This window comes from Diprion similis, chromosome 4 (assembly GCF_021155765.1).
Source record: "Diprion similis isolate iyDipSimi1 chromosome 4, iyDipSimi1.1, whole genome shotgun sequence".
In the NCBI taxonomy this organism is placed as follows: Eukaryota; Metazoa; Arthropoda; class Insecta; order Hymenoptera; family Diprionidae; genus Diprion; species Diprion similis.
The window spans coordinates 11,929,070-11,954,526 of NC_060108.1; the positions used below are offsets into that span (position 1 = coordinate 11,929,070).

At 37.7% G+C, this 25,457-nt stretch overlaps 2 protein-coding genes across 2 annotated transcripts in view; one reads left to right on the forward strand and one right to left on the reverse strand.

Annotated features, from left to right (window-relative positions):
- Positions 1-25,457, forward strand: part of LOC124405424 (protein lifeguard 1-like) — a 339,693-nt gene that overhangs the window by 153,333 nt on the left and 160,903 nt on the right. The gene's annotated exons all lie outside the window — the stretch shown is intronic.
- The window catches only part of LOC124405418 (kelch-like protein diablo), a 62,145-nt gene that overhangs the window by 7,909 nt on the left and 28,779 nt on the right, over positions 1-25,457 (reverse strand). The gene's annotated exons all lie outside the window — the stretch shown is intronic.

A 25,457-nucleotide genomic window follows, 5' to 3' on the forward strand; every position in this document is an offset into this window, starting at 1 on the left:
CCACCGTGATAGTGTAGCATGGTAGCACTGTTAACTTACCGATAAAGTTGATGCTACCTTTCTTGTTTTTCACTAGGTTTTGTATGTATGTATGTATGTATGTACATACGTTTTCTTAACTCTAGTCATCTTTCTTCTGATGGAGATTTCCTACGAGCTCAAATGTCAGAATACTCTGAATATTTACGACTCTATATAGATATAATACATTTTTAGTAATTCATGTCGCGTGAGAACAGCGAAATCTTCTTTATCGATAATTACAGTGACCAATACCATCAAGTAACCACATCCTATTGAAGAAAGCCAGTCCTGGGCAATATCCACGGTATTTTTCTAGGGATAGATTTTCACGAGCAGGAAAATGTTAGCGCAATATTTTGCGGCTGAATTTGTGACCAATAGCGTTGACTGAAGAAAATACTCAGTCTTAAAAAACTTTTTAGAAATGTTTTAAATACTTGGAAGAAACACTGCTATTGTCCTGATATTGCATTTTTATAGTCTTACTGTGATTCGATAGCAAAGATTCCGATAAAGATTCGGCACTATTTTTATTAATATCATTAATAAATATATTTGACCACCTTAAGTAATATAATTTTTTTTTTTTTCCAAGAAAATTGAAACTTTTCCGACATTTTGTTGATTCAGAGCATTTCCTTAGACGCTCACAAATTGTCGCACGTGCAGAAATCCCGACCTTGGAATGCATAATATGCCGAACCTTAATTTACCTATAATATCTACCCACATCGAATTAGATATTTTTTGAATATTCATAACGGGTTGATTTACATAAAATGTTTAAAATATATTTAAGTGAATATTTAGGTTGATGTGTCTTGATACGTTGAACGAATGTGTGTATATGCGGTATAACACACGCTGCATGACGTAGGCACGTAACTGCGTGTCTGGGGTAGTTCTAAATTTTATATTCCGTCATAAACGATCTAGAACCTTGGTTATCTGTCTGAACTGTCTAAAAAATGTAGCCGCACAATTAGAAAGAAAATAAATTCTTCCGTGAGAGCGCACGCGCACACACGTCGGCGACTATAGTATTATAATCTAGGAAATAAATCTAGTGAATTGATGGCAACATTTAGATTTTACAGACAATCGGTTGTAATAAAGGGAGCCGAAGGAAGGGAAGGGAAGGTTGCACGACGAGGCAGGGCAAGGGTGCTGCTGCCGTCGGTTGCCGGTGGTAGCCGATCCGAGACGGCGCGTGCGGCAGAGATCAGTATATTCGAGGAAGTGGCGCATTCCTAGGAAAAGGCACCTTGCGCCAGCTGCGTACCGTCATCGACCCAAAACTTGAAGTCATCCCTTCAACCCTCACCCTTTGCCCCATCCGCGAGATCAAAGTCTTGTCCTTTTTATTCCCATGTCCCACAACCGAATAGGGCACGCTTTTTGGAGAAGGACCGGATTTGGATATCTAATCAAACATGTAACATGCATCCTGTAACAATTGCTCCTGCGAAAAAGATTACTCAGATCAAAAGGATTCTAGATCACGTAAACTTGCACGTTCTGACTATTCTTGGACCACGATACTCGACCGTTTATCTCTGTTTTTTTGACTGTCCACATTTTTTTCTATAAGTCTTGAGTAACCTGCAATATTATAGGCCTGTAGTTATCATTTCGTTTCAAACATTCGATTTCGGCCACTATTTTGATTCGATAGTGAAATTTCAGAGGAGAGAAAGCACTTTTGCCGTTTTTTCGCTAATGTTCCATTTTGAAACAACTACTTTGAACCAACTTCTTTGTACTAAACTGAAGGATAATCGTCCTTGCTAATTGTTGAGTTCTATTCATACAATCGAAAACTATGCCTAATGCAGTGATACAGCGTTTTAAATTCCATATCGTCCCAATGAAACATGTTCTTTGTTTCTCTTTTCAATTTTTGTTTTCCCACATCAGTTTGAATCTCACCACGCTTATAGGGGCGAACAAACGACTTCGTCTTCGTTTTACAATGAAAGTGTTGCCCAACGTCGAAGCATGGATTCGACTGGCCTGCGTGTGCATGGCGTGCCTTGCCATAAGCGGGCGCAAATAAAGGGGCATAAAAATAAATGTCCCGGGTACATACAGGCTCGTCTTAAATGGAGAGACAGCTGAACGGTGCAGCGTGGCTGAGACGTCAGTATTATAGTCAGGTACATGCATGCATACGTACGCTTACCTATCCGAGTACTCGGCAATAAAGACGAGAAGGCGGTTCGCGAATTATTTATTATCATACACTTGACCCACTTGTCGGGAAAGGACGGAAGAAAAGAAGACAGAGGAAAGAGATAAGATTGAGCGATTGAAAAGAGAAGAGGATATTGCAAAAAAATTTTTAAAAAAAACCTACGGATCACGCGTGCAGGAATTGCGCCCTGTGCAGGACTGTCATTATAATTATCCTGTAAGAAAGATAAAGCCAAGATCAGTCTTCGACAAGACGTTCCCTCAACTGCCGTTGCGCCGCAGCTCCGACATATCAGATCAATTAGGAAAGCGAAGATCAGCGATCGGTCGTTTGTTCGCTTATTCGCTCGTTCGTTTCTTATCTCTGGCAGAAAGTGTGCGCGTGTTTAACGCGTGTGCGAGCTTCTCATCCTGTAATCTGGTACCTCGTATCTCAGGCGTGCGTGCGCAGTAAAAGTGAGAAATTGCCTTGACTTTACGAGCGCGAACCTCTAACTAAACTGGTACACATATGTATATACATAGTACATACATATTTAGGTGCATATTAGCGATAATCTCGTATATCTGTTTTGCAGAATCTGGAATAGGAATTATATATATATATATTAGGGTGTTTCAAAAAAAGCCGAATTTTTTTTTTTTTTTCTTATGGTGTCCAAAAATTGATAGTATACCTAAAACCAAAAATTTTGGCGCCAATATGAGCTCTTAATATCAATATTAAGGTTTGCCTCTATCCATTTCCTTATTTTCTATTTAAAAAACACAGGAAAATATTTTTTTATTTTTTAATATTTATTACTTTGGAACGGTTCATCGTAACAACAATCTGAAAAAAAGAAATTAGTAGGAAATTTCACGCTCTACAAAAAACGTCTGATTATCAAAGTTCCTCAGATCAACCGTTTCAAAGATATCTCAAAAATAACACTAATCAAAAATTTCAAATATTTTCCAATAAAGCTAGAAAAAAATATCATATACCATATTTATATTATTTTTTATGTAAAATTACTTTAATTCTGTTAACCTGAGACTGTAAACTAATATAATAATAATATAAATATGGCATATGATATTTTTTTGTAGTTTTATTGAAAAATATTTGAAATTTTTGATTAGTATTATTTTTGATCGCTGATATCTTTGAAACGGTTGATCTGAGGAACTTTGATCTTCGGACGTTTTTTGTAGAACGGGAAATTTCCTACAAATCTCTTTTCTCAAATTGTTGTTACGATGAACCGTTCCAAAGTAATAAAAATTCAAAAATAAAAAAAATAAAATTTCCCGTGTTATTTAAATAGAAAATAAAGAAATGGATAGAGGCAAACCTTACTATTGATATTAGGAGCTCATATTGGCGCCAAAATTTCTGGTTTTAGGTATACTATCAATTTTTGGACACCATAAGAAGAAAAAAAAAATCGTCTTTTTTTGAAACACCCTAATATACATGTATGTAATGTGCAAGTTTTGGTGTTCTTTAAAAAAAGTTTCTTTCACTGAGCCCTATTGTCGAGAGACGTTTCGAAACCTGTTACGGGTCACAGATGTATCGATATTCTTTAGTATACACACGTATTACATTTGTGTTGTAGATTATTATTGTTCAGCAACACTCGACGATATTATTCAGCGTAATCTTTAAGTCACTGACAGAGAGCAGTTTAAATATATTCTTACAATTTGTCTGCGGCCGATATATCTCGAATCAGCGTATAGATAAAAACCGTAGGTGGGCCACAGCTCTTCAACGGCACCTGTTCATCGTTTTGTAGCGACGTATATTTGTCTGTGTATTGCTATGAATCTTTCTTCCGCAGCTACGCGTTGCTCACACCCATAACTCTCGCTTCGGGTGTTGCAGGAAACTTTATAACTGTGCTACCCGCAGAGTTCAGTATTGTTCAAAATTTCAATTTATCATTCGGAGATCAAATTTATTCGAAGAAATTTGACATCACAGAGTTCTTCTACATCGTTGATGTAGATTTGAACTTTGTTTCAAATGATTTAAATTATTGAAAATTTAAACTTCTTACAGAATTCTCAAGTTTTCATCCATAGACTTGAAATTTGTCTTAAAATGTATCTGCCAAATTATCTTATCGTGGATGAATTTCATCGGTTTGAATTAATGCCCGCTAAGAAATGAAACTTTATATTTCATTCTTAGCTAAAATTGCGATGCTGTAGTTAGTAACGTTAAGGTAGATACCGAAAAGTTAGAAGGGAAATCACGACAATTTGGAACTTCACAATGTAAGTTGAAAGCTAGTCGAATTAGTAAAATACGATGAGTTTTTTAACTACGTCATGTATTACGATTTATTAAATTTCACAAAATTCTAACGTTAGGGAATAATGAGTTTTTCCGAAAAAAGTATATCGTTATACAGTAACGTTACGAATTACATACCCTCATTTGAAATCTAATCCCAATAATTTATCACGTAATTTAACTTTCTGGCATACGCTTATTTACCTTAGATCGCAGAAAATGATTTCTAGAATTGCTAAATGCGCAAAAAAATTTTGATGATTTTATAGTGCGGAGAAATCAAAATGTTTTAGTAATATTTAAGAATAGGTTTGGCGCCACAATTCTATTGATTCTGTTGCGATTGAGAAATCAGATCTTAAATGAGCATGTGAAATCTGATCTGTGTATTGTAAATTTTTTATAAGTTTTTATAGAAACTGTTAGTTTTATGAAATTCCACAAGTTTCTACAGAAAAAATCTATTTTATCCGTGTCGGAAATTGAAGTCATCTTTTATGGAAAACTGTAGATTTTTATAATTTTTCGTAGAATAATTTGTGATTTTCTATGCAAAATATTCAAATTATCGATGATTTTTCACAACATTTCATGTTTTCGAACAATTTCCTACAGTTTCCACGAACCGTACTTTACTGTAGTTTGGCGTAGAAATTATTTTCACCAGACTGTTTAGATCATAGACATATTCCTGGAGCCCCTCCTAATTAAATAACTGCTCATCTCCCTTCTCTTGCAATAAAGTATTTTTATCGCGTTACAGCGAGTATTTTCCCACTCCAACAAATTTTTTTTCTACATTTAAGATGTAACATATTATTTAATAGCGATAATCAACAAGTAGTTCTCATGATTTCGTCAATTTTGCTAATCCTCATCCACCGAATAGATTTAATGAACTGCAAGCAGCAGCGATTTAGTTTAATATCCTAAAGGGTATTCCATATTTTGACAATACCATGCAAAAAGTATTATTTCATAAAATTCAGTAAATTCAAATCAAGATTTCGTATTTATAAACAAATCCTTTTTTTTTTTTTTTTTTTTTTCTCTTTTGATTTTCAAACAATCGTTCCATTATTTACGTACTTATAACAAAATGTCGTTTATCCACGAGAAAAATTTCTACGAAATTCGTGTATAAAAATTGATGTTTTTTGAAAAACAACAAGTTTACTCCGAGTGTATATAACCGCGCAGTACGTATCCGCAGTCTCTCTGAATGTGCAGTATGTAATACGCGCATGTGTAACAATTGAGACGGAAGCAAAGCGATGAACCGAGTAGCTGTAACAGAGGCAACAGCAGCAAGCAGCAAGCAGCAAGCAGCAAGCAGCAAGCAGCAACGGCGGCAGCACGCGCCAGCGTTCCCCTGGAGGCTCTTGGGGCGTGTAGAGAGACACTCGGCTCGATCCACGGAGACACTCCGATGCTCCTCGGAGGCCCGCATGCCGCGCAGGTGGCCCTTTCACAACCACCTGTATCTCCGCTCCTTCTTCCGCAGACTATTTCTCTCTCGCTCAATTCCGCCCGTCCCTCTTTCTCTCGTTTTATATGATATTTTCTCTCTGTCCCCCTGTCGGCTACCGCTTCAGGCTTGTTATTCCCGATTATATTTTCCGCACCCTGCGGCAAATGCAGAGTTGGTATTATCGATGCCATCGTTTGATTGGTAATCAATGCGTTCAATTGTATGTACGTATATTAGTTATTGTACACGTCCGCGGTATTAATTTTTAGGTTAAACTTACGGAGATGCGCCATTTTTTATTTTTTACTTTTTTTTCTTCACTTTTCATTTCGGATTAGGTTATGGTCTGAGACGATTGTTAAGAATGATAATCTTGATGATTCGTTTATGTTGTGTATAGTAGTTATTCGAAGATTTTTTATACTTGGAATTTTCTTACGACCTTTCTAATAATCTTATCTTCCAAAGTATCAATGATTCAATATCTGCTGCTATGATGAGTGACATGGTTGAGGATTTGGAAAATATGAAACCTCGAAGATTCTTTTCACAAGATAAATATTTGAGGGATGGGAAGAAAGCGTTGACGTTTGTTATACAATTAAAAAAACTGGTAGGGATGTGACAGTAAATTGTGGTTTGTATCGGAGAAATACAATAGTTTTAATACTGCAAATTTAGCTAAATCTTTTAAGTTATTGCTATACGGTTGATCATAGCTTGAAGTTGTTCCCTAATTTTGAAACAGCGATAAGCAAGACTCGTCTTTACATTGAAATGTTTGTTATTTGATGATCTGACAAAATTGAACCACCATATTTTTTTAAAACTGTTTTCTCTCTGCTGTAGCAGGTCGACCAACTTCGTTCGATCAAACTCCAGTGCGCATCTTTAAAACTTGCACGTTTCGGTTTGCAAGCCAATTTTTAATGCACGAAAAATTACTTATTTAAAATTATCAAAAATTATTAAAAATTATCAATTTATCGACACGGCAGAGATAGTTCGAATATTATACAGACACAGCACCTTCCAATAAATATTGCTGTACACAATAGCGTAACGGATATCAGATAAAAAGGGAGTCAGATGATAGTTTCAGTTAGCAAAGACCAATCATAGCTGTTCTTTAACCCTTTGAGGGGCGGTATACGTATAATACGTCCCACCTGTTTGGTCTGTTTTTTTTCAAATTTCTAACATAATTTTTGCAATGATTAATTTATTTGCATGTTTGTTATAAACAATTGACGTGAGTTAAACTCGTTATTTTTAAATCAATTTTTTGTAACGCAGACAGCTGAGGCTTTGAAATTTTTTTTACGTATTCTCTTTACACAGTTTTATAATATGTATTTTTTTTTTAAAGAATTTTCAATACGCTAGTTTGTTTCAAATAACAATTTAGAAATGTAGGAAAATTCCGGCCATTTTGAATTTCGCAATTCTGACTTGAGAACCGTAATCAGCGACCTCGAAAACCTATGAATCGTCTGTGATTTAAAAAATTTTTTTAGTAGAAAAATCTGCCCCTCAAAGGGTTAAAAGAGTCATTGAATAGACAAAAATTCGTGAATTGGCATAAGTGCTTGGCTTCGATATTGTCTGTTACCGACCCGACCTAAGGATCAGAGGAATTCGACAAAGTGAATGAATCGGGCATTAACAAGTTATTATGGAATTGATATCAAAGGTATAAAATTCGACTCACGCTTTCGGAAATGCTGATGACATACATACTTACGTTTCTTGCCGACAACCAATTCCCCAGTGGCTTCTGCGAAGGTGATGGCCAGTCGGGATCCTTGCGTCTGCACAAAAGTTATCTTTGCTTCATTCATGGTTGTTTCAATAAATAATCAATATTTGACAATTTCTATACTCCTATTTAAACCTTCTCTGCACTTAGCGTGATAAGCTAGTTACTTTTGGAACGAAATTTTTTTTCAAAATCTGCAAATTGACCTGTCTTTGACAGAACATACTTTGATGTATTGTTTTTCCAGTTTGTTACGGTGTACATTATAAGCACGGCATAATTTGCTGGTGTAATTGCCCTAAAATTGTATTGCATTAATTAAAAAGCGTGCAAGTGTGAGAAACGTAGTGAGGATATAAGTTGGAAGATGCAATGGAGAATTATAAAAAACCGTCAGTCACCCTCTTAGTTTTGATAATTTTATGAGGGTTTACGGCTGAACATCGTTAGAGCGATTTTATACTAAAGCGACGCTCATGAATTTTTGGTTTTGTTATTCAGACAACGTATTATCACTTCATTAACGAAACGAATGGTTTCTCTATCCACGAGCTTGTGCATTGAGTGAATCTGGTATATATGTAAATCGGAAACTGTATCCAGTGGTCTGGGAACTAGACACGTGCAAGCTAATATGCAGTGTAACAACGTTGGTAGGTATTAATTTAGTGATGCGAAAACTAGGAATAACCTATACTATCATTTTATGATTATTCGAAACGGAAAATCGATACTTTTCACAAAAAAAAAGTATCGATTTCACATAATCGGCGAGAATTTCAGAAAGTTGGTTGGCCAAATATCAATACTTTTATATTCATTTCAATCCGAGATAATCGTACATCGCATATTCACAAAATTATGATCTTCACAAGCAGCCAAGATCTCTTCAAAAATATGAAAACAGAAATGTCATTTCAAATCGCTTCGAAATGGTTAAAAATAAAGTAAATTCGTTCGATTTCACCAAAAATTACACATTTTATTATCTTTGTAAAAAACTAAGTATTTGTTCCAAATTTCACCCCAAAATTTACAGTTTTTACCAGTTAAAATCTTCCTAGCTTACAAATATAACAAATTTGTCGTAATAAAATCAATAAAAAGTGTCCATTTTCGTCGAACCAACACCCTTGTATACTTGCACATCGAAAATTTCGATAGCTGCAACAAAATGGTTAAACAATTCCGCACCTCTAATAATTAATAATTAATACCTCCAAAGCGGTATACATATATATATATCTGTCGGTATAAGGTATCTATAATACACATACACATACGTATACTCACATATATTCATACGAGCCCGTGTATGTATGGGGATATGGTCGCGCGCGCATTTCGCCGAGGAGAGGGTCGTTTCTTCTTCACCTGCGCGGCATATGGCCGGGAGGCGCGGAGGGGTGATACACCCGTAGGATGGATCTACCGGTTAATTTGTTGTCCATCCCCGGCACCCCGGTGCCCTCCTCCGAAACCCCCTACCTTACGCCCGGCACTTCCGGTGCTTGACCCGCGGGCAGCGTCTGCCCTCGCCCTGCCCCTGCCCTTGCCCTTGGTTTGCCCTGCGTTGCCCCGGTTGTCACGCTTCGACGGACCCCGGCGGCTCAGACTAAACACAATACGAAATCCCGGGGGATGATTCACCTCCGGGGCACGACTTGTAGTTGGTTGGCGTTTGGGAGGATTTTTTTTTTTTTTTTTTTTTTTTTGCGGTTTTTAAGGAGAAAGAAGTAATTTTTACTTGCGGTTGATTATAATTTTTTTAGCAGGGTGAGAAAGTAGGAAATACAATGAAATTCGAGAGAAGAAGAATGAAATTTATTGTTACAAAAATGTTAACCATCGACTGAACATTAGAGTTATTCAAGTGCACAAAACGTATTTTTCGAAGGAAATCATTAATAATTCTGTTGACTAAAATTTTCGCGGGATTTACCTGATATTTAATGGGTAAGACCCGAAAACATTTTATTGTATATGTAGAAGTATAAATTGAACATGTGTCATTTAGTTTTTGTTTATTTGTAGTCAATGTCAATTTCGATGATTCGAAAAACTTGATCTTACGTTTTCTTCGTTTGTTTCTAGGTCCGACGACAAATTTATCTCATGTTATCCGTATCTGGCTTACTGGTCGACTACTCCGATTTATAATATCTCCGAAGCTACTTCCGTAGCGAAAATGTTCGCCGCCTAATGGCCGTTTATAATACTAGTCTACCGATGATTACGATAATGAAAATATTCGCTGCTTGTTACGCCTGAGAAGCTCCGGTTACATCAGCAAAGTACGGCATTCAATCGATGTAAATTTTTGGTGGCTAGATTCATGTACTTGTTTCATTTGAAGTACCTATTTGTTTCTGTCAAAGAACATGCGACTCGGAGGAACAATTCATAAACTTTAAATGAAATGATATTTAGTTTAATTAATTATGGAAACACAGCAAAAGGCTCACTAGAATCAATACTTCATTCTATCGCGATAAGAAAAACTTTTGTCGAATCAAGGAATTCGCTTGACTAAATCATTTTGACAAACTGACTAAATTTAAATTGTTGATTTGAAGATAACGTGAATTAAGTTGAGGTGAATGGACTCCAACAAAATCTATTTTGTTGGCTCAAGACTTCGTTACCATCCGTATATAAAATTTGTTTGCTAAAGAGACTTTCATCTCGTCAGTCGAAAGTAATGGAAGGAAAAATTGTTAAAATTAATAGGAAAATAGACTTAGTCAAGACCCACCAAGTAGAGGAACTGGAGCGTTGATCCTACGGAGTGCTAGTCCTGGACGTTGAGATTAATCAAGTACAGAACCTGGACAACCAGAACTACAACACGCTAGTCCTGCAAGTCGAAATTCTTCGACGCCAAAATTTAATTTCTGGTCATCCGAACATCCGGCACGTGTTGCAGGCATCGAAAATCGATTTTTCGACACATGTATGATGAACAATTTTATAATCAGCATGTCGCGGTTTAATTTGAACCCTGATTTCTCCAACTCCGACTACAGAGTTTCGAAAATCGATGTTCCATTGTTATGAGAACGAACAGCACACGCAACAACGTTCACGGATGTTCGATAAATAATGTTCGGTTCTTAACACCGGAATGTAATTTTTGTTCATCGCAGGGTTTCAGCCCTTGCATCCTCGGACACTTACTTACGGGCTGCACGTGTGCCTGTTTCTGCGCACGCGACCGTCACGTGAGTTATGTGTATTATACACTGGCAATGCTTGATACTCGGTCCTAAATTGTGCATGTTCGTTGCTGCAATTGGAACTTGGACGATTGTATGACGACTACGAAAATCGGATCATCCTGAATTGATTGAATCTTCTTTGTCAGGTCGTCTTTGATCATTCCATCGCCTAATAACTTAAAGGATCTACCCGGACGTACAGTCAACTCAATAATGTATTGAAATAAACACATAAATAATAAAAAGTATGAAAAGTGCAACTAAACCTGAGCAAGTTAAATATAATTTAAAAAGTTCTGCTGATTTTGAAAGAAATGATTAATCAGTGAGTTTTAACTTTGAACACCCAATAATAATCAACAAGACTCAGAACAGTAATCAGAATCGTATATGAAATGTGGATTTCTCGGTGACAAATTACGAAATGATGTTATTATCAACTCATCGATTAGTTTCAATAAATTTTGCTGAATTATCTTGAAAATATCAATGTATTAAAAATATTTTTACATTCCATTCTACACATCGCTAATTCCGGAAAAAATCATTAAAAATTTTCGCGCTAAAAAAATGCTTTCTACAAAAATCTGCAGCAGATTCTGTTCTGATCAAATCGGTGTTAAAAGATTTTCCTCGGGGGGGACAGGATACACGTATAGGTATATTATTCATGCTCATCCCAGGGATCGCAGGACTGCCCTTGTGGCGGTGGATAATCGTCGCGAGGGAGTCATATGGACAATTTTTATGGAAGCGATGGTAATGCACATTTAATGGCTAAGGAGGGGTTGTCGAAGGTATAGAAAAGCACTTCGGGCTACGCCTGGTCGTGTCTTTGCACGCTTATTTTCGTCAAACTTTGGCACAGGATTTATGATCCTGGCTTTATAGACAAGTTTTTTGACCGCTGTTATCTTTTCTTCGTTTCTTTCGCTGGTTTTTTCTTTACAGAACAGATTAAGCCTGGAAGGACAAAATTCAAGGTGCCGTAAGTCTGTCTCATTCGCTTTTCAGGTAGGTGATTAGATTATCTATCGATCGCAAAACGCCTAATAGTGATAATTATAAATTCGATTTTTCAGCCACTTCTGTGACACGGTCTTACATTATAAAAAATGCATTTATGTTTACAAAATTTTTATGAAAAAAAGAATACTTTTGGCTCTTTTTCTCTGTTTTTCTCAATTTTAAAACAATATCACGATGTATGTTGAGCGGAAAATTACTCATCAACCGGAAAACGAGCGCTGGTTCTGAAATCTTATTTTTTATCTCGCAGGAATTTAAAGCATTCGTTGACATTTCGCGAAGGTGTTTTCTTCTATAGACTTATTATCGGTGTAAAAATTTGTAAAGAAATCAGATATCAGAATAATCTCAAAAGTCGTTATATATTATTTCAAAGTAATTTCGTTTTTGAAATCTTACCACTTTTAACCATTCACCTACTTTTAAATTAAACTTTGTAAACTATTCAAACTTTAGTAGTACCATTATATTATAGAATACTTTGAAATTTCGTTAAAAAAAAACAACAAATTTTAATCCAAAATGCGCATACAAAGCCACGCTGATCGAAACGGGAAAGCCTAAAACGTGGATGAGATTAGTCTGGTTATTACTGCGTATTTAAAATTCTTAAAAAAACAAAATTATGGACATTTTGAATTCGCAAAGAGAAGAAAGAAGCAAATAAAGAAAGGTTTAAAACTGAGCAGAGTGAAAGTTGTCGGGAGTTGGTCTGCAGACCGTAAAGGAAATGGGCGTCACGGAATCGACTTATAGTGACAAATTAATATATGTATATAATTCAGAGCAGGTGGTGCAGATTTCACGTCGATGAAATTTATGGTGGCCCATTATATGCTGGGCGAGTGTTATTCCTTCTCAGTATACCGTAAGACGTGTGAGCCTTAATTACTTACACGAGCAAAGAACCATACACCTACCAACCTTCGACAACAAGCTGCATATCACTAAACGATGATTGAAATACACAGCGTTTAAATTTAATCTTTGCAGTATTAATGACGCAAAACACTTCAGCCGACTTGAAAGCTCTGCCAAAGGCATTTCGGGTTCTCGAATGTTGAAAAATTCTCCGATTATTATTCAAAATTTGAAGTGAAATTTTCAAAAGTGAAAATGCAAAATGTACCCGCGTTACTTGGCCCTGCGCTAACTGCACTCTGTGCTGACAAATAAGTGATTGGTATTCCTATGTGTAAGCGTGCGACAATGTTCGTAATTGCAATTAAATATATACGCGGATGCCGTGGCAAACCGCGCGTTTTTGTAGGGCGCGGAATCCGGACCGGTCCGATCCGCTTCGAATCGAAAGCGGATGCGTCATAAATCCCGTTTCACGATGCCACTGACGAGTTCATGGGATGCACCGTACGTCGATGGGCTCTCACGAGGCGAGAGGTAAAGGGGCTCCCCTCACCGCCCTTGGGCCCGTTTAAATTGGTGAAAAAATTGACTTCTTCCTCAAAATATTCAGCGGATACAGATTCTATTGTGCCTGCAGTTCGATACTTCGAGATTTTTATCATTTGAATTACTGAGACTAAGTATTCGTGTGAAGCGTAGGGACTAATTTGTATTACAGTTTCGAGATAAGGTCAACGGAAATACTTTCACACTTATGAAAAGGGGTTTAAGTGAGTCACGTTAACGTGACGACGTTTTTGGGTCGCAGGAAAATTATAAAATATACATAAAATGATATTTTTGAATCAGAGGATAACCTACATTAGTTTTGAATGATCATTTACGAGCCAGTGCCGTCTTAAGAAGTTCGTTAACAAGATTTATTTACATTGAGAATTCAAAAGAGCTTTGTGGACATCAAGTTAGAAGCTAGAAATATTTTTTTCCGAAGAACTACTGTGAAAGAACAAGTAGTGTTTAAATCCTTAAGCCAAGATAGACACTGAGGCAAACTTGGTGAGCCGCTTAACTGCGGATCCTGAAAGATCTGAGGATTTTTAGATGCCGGTGAACGAATAGCAGGACCAAAACTCAGATGAACCGGCCCGAAAATAATGCCTGCATAGCGAAGAGCTTTTTTTCGTCCGTTAGATCGACCGGGTAGACAGGCACGACTGCCAACTGGTGCGCTTCGGCACGTGACCATACACCGCTGTCTTCTTTGGAGTCAGGGTGGTCTTGTGCCCAAGGTAGCACCCCCTAATAGTCAACGAAGGGAAAACGGAAGGAGGAGGGAGAGGGATAGAAACAGCGAGTAGGGCAAGGGAGCGATTTAAACCCTCTGCACAGAGATCAAGATTTGATGAGGGAAAATCGGTCCGAGTGATAATGGGGAGCAGTAATTCGTTCATTCGAAATTACGCGAGGGTGTAATTACTGTTGTAATTTGGTCTACACAGGTTACTGTAATCTCATGTATTCTTTGTAATCTTTTGTAATCATTATCGTCTTTCGTATTCTTTGTAATCTCGCGTGTTTCTGTTATCTTTTTACAATTTCCATGTAATTTCTGGTAATTTTGTAATCTTTGTAGTCTTCACGTAATACTTTTAATCTTTGAAATTTTTTTCACTATTTTCAATCTTAATCGTTTGTAATATTTTGTAATCCCGTTGTAATCTTTGTAATCGTTGTAACCGATTTCTCATATTTTTTATTGTCGTCGGTGTACGCCATTTTCGCATAGTGATTAATCCACCGAAATTACGGGTTTACCGTTAGGGTGTGCTTCGCTCTCACAGTCGGAATGTAATGATCTCAAAATCTGGCGAATGCAGTAATTTGTTGCAAATCTGTGTAACCTACTCACACAGCACTCATCGTTTGAATTTTTTTTTTTAAATCGACGTAAAAAAAAGACATTACAGGTTTTGTCCGAAGGAAATCTGGAATTTTCATGTACTGATTTAATTTGGAATCGTGTTATAACACGTCCTAAAGGAAGAAGTGAGCTGCCCTACGAAAAGTGCGAACCAAAAAACACGAAAAGACGTTAAAAAAAACTGAACTAATGGGTTCAACGAATATCAGGAATAACAGGCGCATAGAATAAGAGAGAGAGAGAGAGAGAGAGAGAGAGAGAGAGAGAGAGGGAGAGCTTAAGGGCTGTTAAGTGTATAGGGGTGGAAAAAACGGAGGTGTAACAGTTAGCTTTGGCCCCTCGAAACCCCTTGGAAAGATGTTCCTGTGATGGAGAGAGATGGAGAGAGGCTCTCGGAGGCTCGGTGAATGGTGATCACGGCGTGACTGCAGTGGTTCGTTTGGCACGCGTGCCATGTGTCCGCCCCCGCCTACCCTAGGTAGGGTGTCCCTCCTATTCTATACAGCCGGGACGAGTTTGATGCCGGTAGTTTTTCCTATTACCCGAATTCATCGGAGAAGACGAATTGGTGTGGATTGCTCGATTCTAGGACAGAACACCGCAAGAATGAAAGAAGCCACGTGTGTGCTACAGAAATGTCTTCATCTCCGGGAGAAAAGATTTGCTGCGAAGGAAATTTATTTAAAACAAGAGTGGTTAACTTTTTTAAATTTTTGATTAGATTGCATAATAGGATGAATTTTCAATTTTATTTCGAGTTTGAAATTCGTGATTCATCGCCGATCCGCGATATTCGCCAATTTTTTTTTTCTTTAACCAAGAATGGCGAAGCCATCTGTGGTAATCACCCTACCACGAGAGTCGAGAGTGATGGGTAATTAACTCTTGGATATTGGGGAGCGAAATGACGGGGGTAGCAGCCGCTTGGTTCGACGCAGTTTCCGATCCACTTTGGTAGATATGTGTGCTTATGTACATGCATGTACATACACTATCCTAATCTAACCTTGCTTAAGGCCGAGATGCTGAATAACATTTTGTCTATTATCAGAAGCTATGCATCGCGATGCAAAAACGGTCAGAACAGTCGTATTCAACGAAAAATATTAGATTCGACGGTCATAGGTTATGTTATACCTACAAAGATTGAGCTTGCTGTGGCCGGCCAGCGGTGGCGCTGCGGTCTGATTCTCCGTTTTCGACATAACCGAGTTATGCAAGAAATTAGCCGTCTCAAAACGACTGACCTCAAGTGTGCATGTCCTACAAAGAGAAAAGGGTCGGTTAACTCTTAGCCTAACTTGACTTACCTTGCCCTGAGTGAATGATACGTGACCTGAGTCCATCCAACATAACCTAGCTTACGGGCAGCACCGGGACTGTTTCTGATTCCCCTGTATCTAAATCGGAAACGTCATGTGCTCCATTAATTGGATCGACGTTCCCGCCGCCTTTGCCGCCGACTGGCCGTGTATAACGCCCAACGGAACAACAAAGATTCATCCCATTAGGGCGGGCACCGTGCGAACGTGTTTGCCCCGTTGCCTCTGTTATAAATTATAACGCCGGGTGTCTGGGTCTCGAGAATACCATTTCACTGCCATCACGATCGTATGGGAGTATGAAAATCATAAAATTATATGAACGCGATGCTCAGTAAGTGATCATCTCCAGACGCCAACAACTTTGAATTAGTTTTTCCTTGCAGAATTTTGATACATGATGTATCAATATTCGTCTGTATTGTTTTCAGAAAATTGTGTACCTCTGTGCCGGAGTTTTGTTACATCCAAAATTATTGCGATTGTCAGAATCCAAATAATTTTTAAATAATAATATCTTTGAATTTGAAAGATGTATCAACGAAAATAACGTCATTAAAGAATGCGTTTTAAAAATGACCATTTGAAAACAGGTTTTTATTTATCATTTTGCGATGATGTTTTGTTTGTTGAAAATCGATTTAAAAGAGAAAATTTAATTGATATACCAACAGTTTCGACATTTGCAATATTATTCTTCACCCAGAGTTCGTTAGAGAAAGCCAAAAATTTCAAGTGTGAATTGAGGATACAGTATTATTGGTAGTTTTGATTTGTTTTTTGACAATTTTGGTTTAGAAAATTTCAGGCACTGGATGGTTCATTATACATTGCATGCTTTTTATGTTTACAGCTTTTCAGTTTTTTGTTAGTATACACCTTTTCAGATTTTCAGCTTTCTTAGTACCACTTAAAAAATACTCAAAATAATATTTTCATAGACCAAAAACTATTGTAGCCGCGAAAGCAGTAAAAATTTCATGGTATCTAGGAGGCGCTTAAAGTTTCGACTTTCTTCAATTCCGGAGAACAATTGCAATAATCTAAAATGACCAAACTGTCGAAACCTATTTTTACCTATCCTTTTCTCTCAAGTCAAATTTTGTAAATTGAAACATTGGCTTTGATTTGGGAAGAAATTCGTTCCAAAAAAGTTGGATTTAAGAAGAGTCCATTAACATTAATATTATGAAAATTAATGACAATTACTCGTGTTTCACTCTTACGTATGATTTCGTACACTTGATTGATTCGTTGATTATCAACAAGAATTTCGTAATGCTACGGCCTAACGTGTCATTTTTTCTCTGTTCTTTGGCTCGCTTTGTGGTTGCTTTTGAAGAGTTTTGAATAGCGTGACATGAGTAAACACTGGCAAACACTAGTCAAACAGTCAAATTCCCTGGGTCAGGGTAAACGTGCTGGTAAAGTATGTATGTACAATGTACATACATACATATATATAGCACGCACCGAGCTCTAGGAGGTCATAATAATACCGAGCTTTCATTGTTTCGTCTCAGTGCCTTTCCATTTACGAATTGAATCCCCATTGTGTCGGGTTGACACCCGCTCCTTGTGACTCGAAACACCTTTCAGTGTATCCACAGTGGTTCTTTGTCCACTGGAACAAGTAACCACCACCTCTTCTTTATCGATTGAGACAAGTGGAGGGTGGAGTAGCTCGAAACGGTTCGATGAAGCTTGAGACTTCCCCCTTTTCCATCCCAATCCCGATTTTTGATATTGCAGTAGCGATACTTGCAAGTTTTGGTTTTGACGTTTGTTTTTTATTATATAGTCTAAGGATTACGGCATTTTTCTTCTACGCACAAAATTTGAATCAAACGTCAAAATCGAGTCACGCACTTGCTTATTAAATGGATTGAACGAGTTTCCAGCATAGTCAAGGTGCGAATAATTCTGAGTAATCTGTAAAATTTCAGTAACATAGAAATAAATTAGAAAATAAAAAAAGCAAAGCGAAATTGAAATAAAAAACAATCGTAAAAGCGTCATACTTTTTTGTATTCACACCTTGCTTGAATAAAAAGTGGCATAATTTTTCCAGTCTTAGTCTAATATAATTGATTATTCTCGTCTCCCTTACAACCCTAAATTTTTACCTTTATTTATTGTACTTAGCACTGCATGACTCGTGGTTAAATCTGCAGGACTTTCTTAATCTGATGAAAAAGGAAGAAACGCGTGGAAAAAAAAGTCACGAAAAACATGTGTCCGCCTGATAATTACAGACCATTCTTACGGTGCAGTAACTGAGAACACCTTAAGGTGCGAGTCTGGGCATATTTATAATAAGTAAATTACTCGTGATGTTGGATAGCGTGGCGTCGTCGGTCGAGTAAGCCGCAATTGCTTAAATAATATGGCGTAAACCGAGAGTTACAAGATATCACTGCATCACGCAAACGGCGGTCAGAGATTAACTGTACACGTATGTAACGTATTTGCATACTGGATCGAAGTGCTCGGTTCTTTCTGGCCGCAGCGCAGAGCCCCGAGGCGCAACGCACCTTTGATGTATCAACGCCGAAACGCAATTTCGTCGGATCAGGATACTCTGCGTGGGAAACACCCGAGTCGGCACCGATTAAATCAAGATTCCTGATCCCGGTTTTCGGACTCGTCGACAACGGGACTGTGACTCCTGATGCAGTCCAGGTAAGGAGGGACTCGATGCCTCACTCGTAGAGGGGGAGGAGATTCATTTACAAGAACAAATGTGTCGACGAGAAAAATCAGTGCATTGAATACGGGTAAGAGGGTTTTATTATTCGAGAAGAGATCAAGTGAGAATAACGGTGAGAATGATGAAATTTTACTGGAATAATATGAAAAATCTTTATAACAATCAATGATTATTATTATTACCTTGAAGTCTAATATGTGAAGTTAATAATAATAATACAGTTTTATTTCTTTGGAAACCGTTAACCTTTCTTTATATGATTAACAATTTATAAAATATATGTATACCGTTTTTTTTTTTTTTTTTTTTTGTATTAATTGAGATGTCCTGTACATCCTTGAATTTTAATTTGAAACGTAGGATTGACTTAGAAATTTCCTAGAACTTGTTTTTTGCAAAAATGTGTAAGATTTTGGAATAACGGATTTTGATACCTAAGTAAACAATTAGCAGGTTGAACCATGGCGTGATGTATATATAGTGTTGCTCAAGTCACTGTTTGTTTAAAAACCTAGAAAAAAGACTTTTACATTTTTTTTGTAATAATTATTCGATATCGAGAATTCATTTTGAAAAATTTTTTGTCGTTGGATATTTCTATTCGACATGATATAAGAAGGAAAACAGAAAAACCAAAACGTAGAAACAGGAAGCGCGAATATCGCAGACGTTTTAATTTTAATTCACGTTGTACGGTCAGAAGGAATGCAAACATAAAAAATGTAAGTGCAAGATTTGTCTGGAAGTGAATTTTGACTGATTACAAGTAGAAAAAATCCAAATGTACGTGTCGGGCGAAAAACTAAAAGGCACCAGCTTCAAGGGACATTGGAGGAGTGCTGAGGAAGTCAGGAAATCCTATTTTACATTTTCTTTATTTCTAGAGAAATGAAACCGTTTCAAATTTCGGGAAACAATAATGTTCGATGTCCCACTTGTGTGGTAATTGAAAAAAGCACGAAAAATTGATGTAACCTTACGGAAAACATGGGATTCGTAAAAACCAGTATAGCGCGCCGTACTTTAAAGTGAGTGAAAATCCGTTTCGGTCAAAATTATTCGAATTTTTCTCATTAATGTCCCAAAATGTGAAACGATTTCATTACTCTCGGTAAAAACAAAAATAAAACAAACTTAAATACAATTTGCTCACTTCGTCAGCACTCCGATATCCCCTAACGAGGTTTTTGCATCGGAATCCGTTAGCTTAATTTCCACAGATATACACAATGCGTATGTACTTGTATATGTACTTACGTACAATATGCTAATGCAATTTTGCGAGGCTAGGAGTAGGAGTAGGAGGAGGACCCGGGTTTTCACCAGGATAGCATATGGCGCGGTTCATCGTCGCATCGCGACGTCGTCTCCAACGACAACAGATGGTTCAACGCGTGGCCACTGGTTCGTTTTTTCAAGGCTTTATTCGTTGCAAACTAGTCATTGCAGAATCTCAAATATTGCTCCATTTTCATAATATTCTTTAAAAACATTTTCAAACCATTCAATCGGTCTAAATCACGCATTTTGACTTTACACCAATAATATCAGTGATGAACAAAAGAATCGTTGCCACTTTGCCGAGAAAGGTTTCTGATTGTTCAGAATATTACAATATCCATTTAATTTCTTATAATATAATACGCAATGATTTTTTACACGCATAGAATGAAAATGAGCGAAGACATATATGTCGATTTTTATGTCATAAGGCAATAGCGAAATATGTAACCCATTTTTTTGAAACAGGACAGATATTTCAGGAAATTAATTTTTTTCTTCTCAATTTTACTTAATATATTAAGCTACGTTAATGTCTGGCAATTTTACTTGTCATAGACAATTCAATGCAAATTTATTAAAGACCGTATCAACGCATGCGGGTACAAATTTCAGTTAGTCAGAATTAGATGTATATAGGATAATTCTGAAGGATTCACAATATTTTTTTTTCCAAACGTATTCGCTTTTTGCTAGTCTGGGATACTACGTCAACGGCCTTGATTCACTTTAAGCTTTACAATTAGCTTCTACAATGTTGTTGTTCAGTTTCTTGTTTGTTTCCTGTGTCGAGGCTTGCGCGACCCGCAATTCAGACACGTGGCGTATCCGATAATTTATAGGTACACCTACCACACGTACTTAAAAATTGTGAAAATGTTTTTTGCGGATATAGACTCGTACGAATACACCTTGTACATATGGTATGCATAAATATGCGCAGGCGTATAACACGTGCTTACCATGAATGGGTAATAACGCTGCGGTATTAAACTTGAAAAGACACACGTATGGCATGGGAGGAAAAAATTGCGTATGGACGAGAGTAAAGTCGGCCAGGGACAAGGGGTTCGTCGGGCTTTTCATGCAGAGGGCGGTAAGTCGTCGTGGCACGAACTCGCGGTAAAAAAGTGAAAACAAACTGATAGATATATGCCGTGTAAAACGGAAGGGTTTGTCAGCCATACTTATAGGATCTTATATGTATATATACTGTAATAAAGATGCATCTGCGTCCAAGAATTGGGTCCTTGAATGAAAGATGAAAAAACTAAAACAAGTAGTATTTATTAGTTTTCCGATTAAACAGGAATTGGAACATATATACTTGTTTGAAAATCAGAAGAATACGACGCCACGCGTGCCATAATATATGTGACATCTATGAATCACGAAATTAGTTAAATTTAATTATCTTTACCAGAAAAGAAACAATGTAACCTGATTACGTGAGGGTTTCTTGCTTTAAGCTCACAAAAAAAAAAAAAATCGAAAAATTTGTTTCTATGAAAAGATCCAACTGCAAAGCTGAGATCCTCGAATGATTCACAGGATATTTTAGTGAAAATCTACAGGTTAAAGCTTCGTTTAGATTTTCTAACCACAAACCAGAATGAGACGATAAGTGCAAGCCCATGAAGGCAATTTGTTACATTGTATAAAGGTGTGTGAATTAAATTGAACGATGAATTTGAACGCCTTTTCTATTCTTGTTAAAAAATAGTTACCGTTACTAATTTCGAGAATAAAGCAAGAAGATAAGCTGATAAAATAAAGCGTCCTTATTTGCGCCCCCTAATGTATGCTCAAAGTCTTAGGAAACCCGATTCCTGCATCGTGGCGGGCACCTGCCCTGGTTTAATTCCGTTATGCAGATTTGGTCCGAGGCCCGAAATATGGGAGTCGTTGAACCTCGACAGCGCGAGGAGTTAGTCGTCTGGAGGTTTGTCCCACGCGACGCGGGAAAATCGTCGAGACACCGCAGCTCATTTCGTTTCGTACGGCTAATACGGCTTCCGATAAGGATCGAGCTGATCCCTCTTGCGAGCCGTAATTCCACAGGGTTTTGGTTCACCGTCCGAACCCGATTTATGGTCCCTGGATGTAAGGACGTGTACCATACCTCCCGGTCTAATATAATAAATTTCAAGTCCGTCGAGCTCTGTCTCACTCCCGATGAACCGGAAGTGGTCAACGGTATCAGTTTAATATCTACCGCCTCATTGAACTCGCAGTATTATTTTCTTTAAGGATATTATAATGAATGCACGTGGTGGTGCTGGGTGATTTGGTATATAGTTTACCTTGAGAAACGTGTTGCTTAGTTTATTCTATATAAGGGTGATTCCCAACCCTCGGGAACAATTAATTTAATTATATGCAAACTTTTGCAGGTGTAAGAATGTATATCGAGTCGGAAAACCTAGTCTTGTCTCGTTTTTAATTTCCAACGTCTACTCAACCGTGTGAACAAATTTCTAGAATGGGGTGCGCATCTATTGCCGTGTGTATAGCTATTAATGTTCGCTATATACATAAGATGCCCGCATTTTACGTGGGAAACTTAGAAACGATCATTTTATCGCAGGCCATTGGCAACTGGAGGAATAATATTAATTATTAAATTATTGCCTGTATATATGTTAAGTCGTCCTGCAGGTATAATCTCCCTGTGACAAATTATCTGGGCATCATTTTACATATATATGTATACGTAGAAAGACAGACAGCGAAACAACTTGATTGTTTCAGCTGTTGGGAAAGAATTAAGATTGAAAGTAAATTTGCTTTCATTGAATCTTCATCTGATTCATATTCACCATGTTAAAGAGTTGAGTTCTCCATTCTTTTCAATTTCTGTTGAGACAGTCATTGTAGTTGAACCATTTTAAAATATTCAAGTTTTGAATAAGTTACTTTCAAATTGTTTATCCAACCGTACTTCTGTTTGGAGTATTCAAGATCCGATAGAGTTCTGGCCCACTTTGTAGAAAACAGAAATTTTACCTATTCAAATGTAACAATTTAAGCTGTTGATCTCATATTTGTCTACATCAAAAACCGATAGTTTTCCAAAAGCCGATCTCACTAGAGATTTTTCCTTATGGAATTATTGCGGAGCTCGTATAGTAATTACTTGTGAGTTTTATATGACAGGTTTGCTGAAAATTTTTCGAGTGATAGTGAATTTTTTCATACCGATTCGTTGATTATATTATACTAAGTATGTTGAGTTTAGAGAAAACTATTGCACCTCGAGACCGTTTTTCGATCTGTACTTGTGAAATGGAAAGTTTGCAATATTTTGACATGAAATTGGTATCGGTTCGAGGATCAGCCTTTCCATTTCAAAGCATACTAACAATCAATGACGTGACTATACCCCTGAACAGGGGAGGTCTTTCAAGATACACCATGGTCAAGGTGAAACAGTCTCCCCTACGTAGTTTAACATAGCTGAAATAGACTTTATGTGAACAATATGGTTCAACCTGTTTCACTTCATGGATTTTAAGAGTAACTTGACGTTTTTGACAATTCTAAAAGTCTTAAAGAACTTGACTTCGACTATCGAAAGACGTGCGAGCTGTCCCTATACTTATTGTGGAAAGTAAATCATGCAATAAAGTTGAGACAGGAAATGGAGCGGCGGTACTATTGATGAAGGGAGTCGATATCAAGCTGATTGCGAGCCAGGAGGGAGTATAAGGGGCGCTGAGGTGGTGCAACTCGCGAGGTGAAGTCGCGTGAGAAAGTATCTTGATGAAGAAGCAGGTCGTTGGTGGAAATGTTGAATAAATTAAGGCTTTTAGCGGAAGCTAGCTATGCCTGATCGATTCGAGACAGATAAGCACCGCTTCTCCCGTGGGTATTTGGAAGGGGATACGTGTTGGCTTATGATACACGCTAAACAACTCCGGACGAACATGAGGATACTTTTAATTTTCAGTTTACCCGGACGGTGGAATTCACCCTGTGGGGAGAAACTCTGCCAGGCTTCTAATATGCTTTCTAGGTAGGTTTCTACGCGGTGCAGGTGCGGGGAACGTATATGGGTACAAGGTATTAATCGTACGATATGCTGGCTTCGATCACAAAAATGCAGACCGTGAGAAATATTGAAAATTACCATTCGTCATTCCACTTATGTATACATATAATGTATAGGACGATATCTTCTTGGTTTGGAAACGATCTTTTGAAACGAAGTGTCACCTGTAGAGTTAGGCATGACAATTGAAGTTTGTCTCTAGACAATTTTTGGTGTGAAGCATCATACACCGTAAGAAAAATGCGGTGTCGACTTCTTTGGACTACAATTTAATATCAATCCATAAGACTATCTGACGTCGATATAACACCATTTGACATTGATGTCTTTACGTGCTTGATTATTAGATTATTTTCACCCTAGACGGAGCGGAGGTCAATAACTACAGTAGTTTGATCCTTTTGTTATACGTGTATGCCATAACTCATCGTTCGGAATGGTGTCACCGATAAATCGTAACAATTTTTTTCACCGCCTTGATGTGACTTTCGATGCCATTTACCCAACATCTTGAGTGTAGTGGGTATGTAACAGTGGAACAGGACGTTCGCGGAATTTCGAGGGTAGCGGGTACGAGCGGTGCTCGTTCAGAGATCTGGATCAGAATAGCAACGACGCCGATCTCGGGATTTCTTTTGGTCCATCTCGTCCTTCTCTTTCTCCATCGGTCGAATGGCCGAGACAGAAGACGATATAAAGCGGTGAACAAGACTGAGTTGCAGAGGCCGTGGCTGATTATCACAATCAAAGTGAGTGACGTGACCAAGTCAAAACGACGCTGTGTAAAAAGTGGATTCGTCCAATCGTGGCCCTGTTTCTCTGTGGCCTGGCCTGCAGTTTTCGCATCTTAAGATCTCGCCAAACAAACAACAACCTGTACTGCAAAAAAGAAAACCCTGTTATATGTTATATGTCTCCATAGATGGGCGTCAGCTGACGATCAAGACTGTGGCACTGGTGCAGATTGCAATGCGGTGCATCTCAAACGGGAGCTCGAAATCCACGATGGTACAGGGTCCCTTTAGGGCATCCATTTGTGCGCCGTTACCAAAACCAGCGCAAATTACTGCGGTCCTTTTATACGAAGAACCGCTATAGCAGCTTTTTTCTTCTCAACTTCATACGTTATTCTTTTATCGTGATTTCGATATACCTTACATATACACCTACTTACTTTGTCTCAGTGACTTATTCGGACCCAATTCATTGTCGATGACAATTACTAATTGGCTGATGATTCGCCATCGCAGTAACTTCCGTTCTAACAAAACAACAATCGCTTCGATTTTTGAGACATGCGTACCTTGAAACCTATACTTTGTAAGAA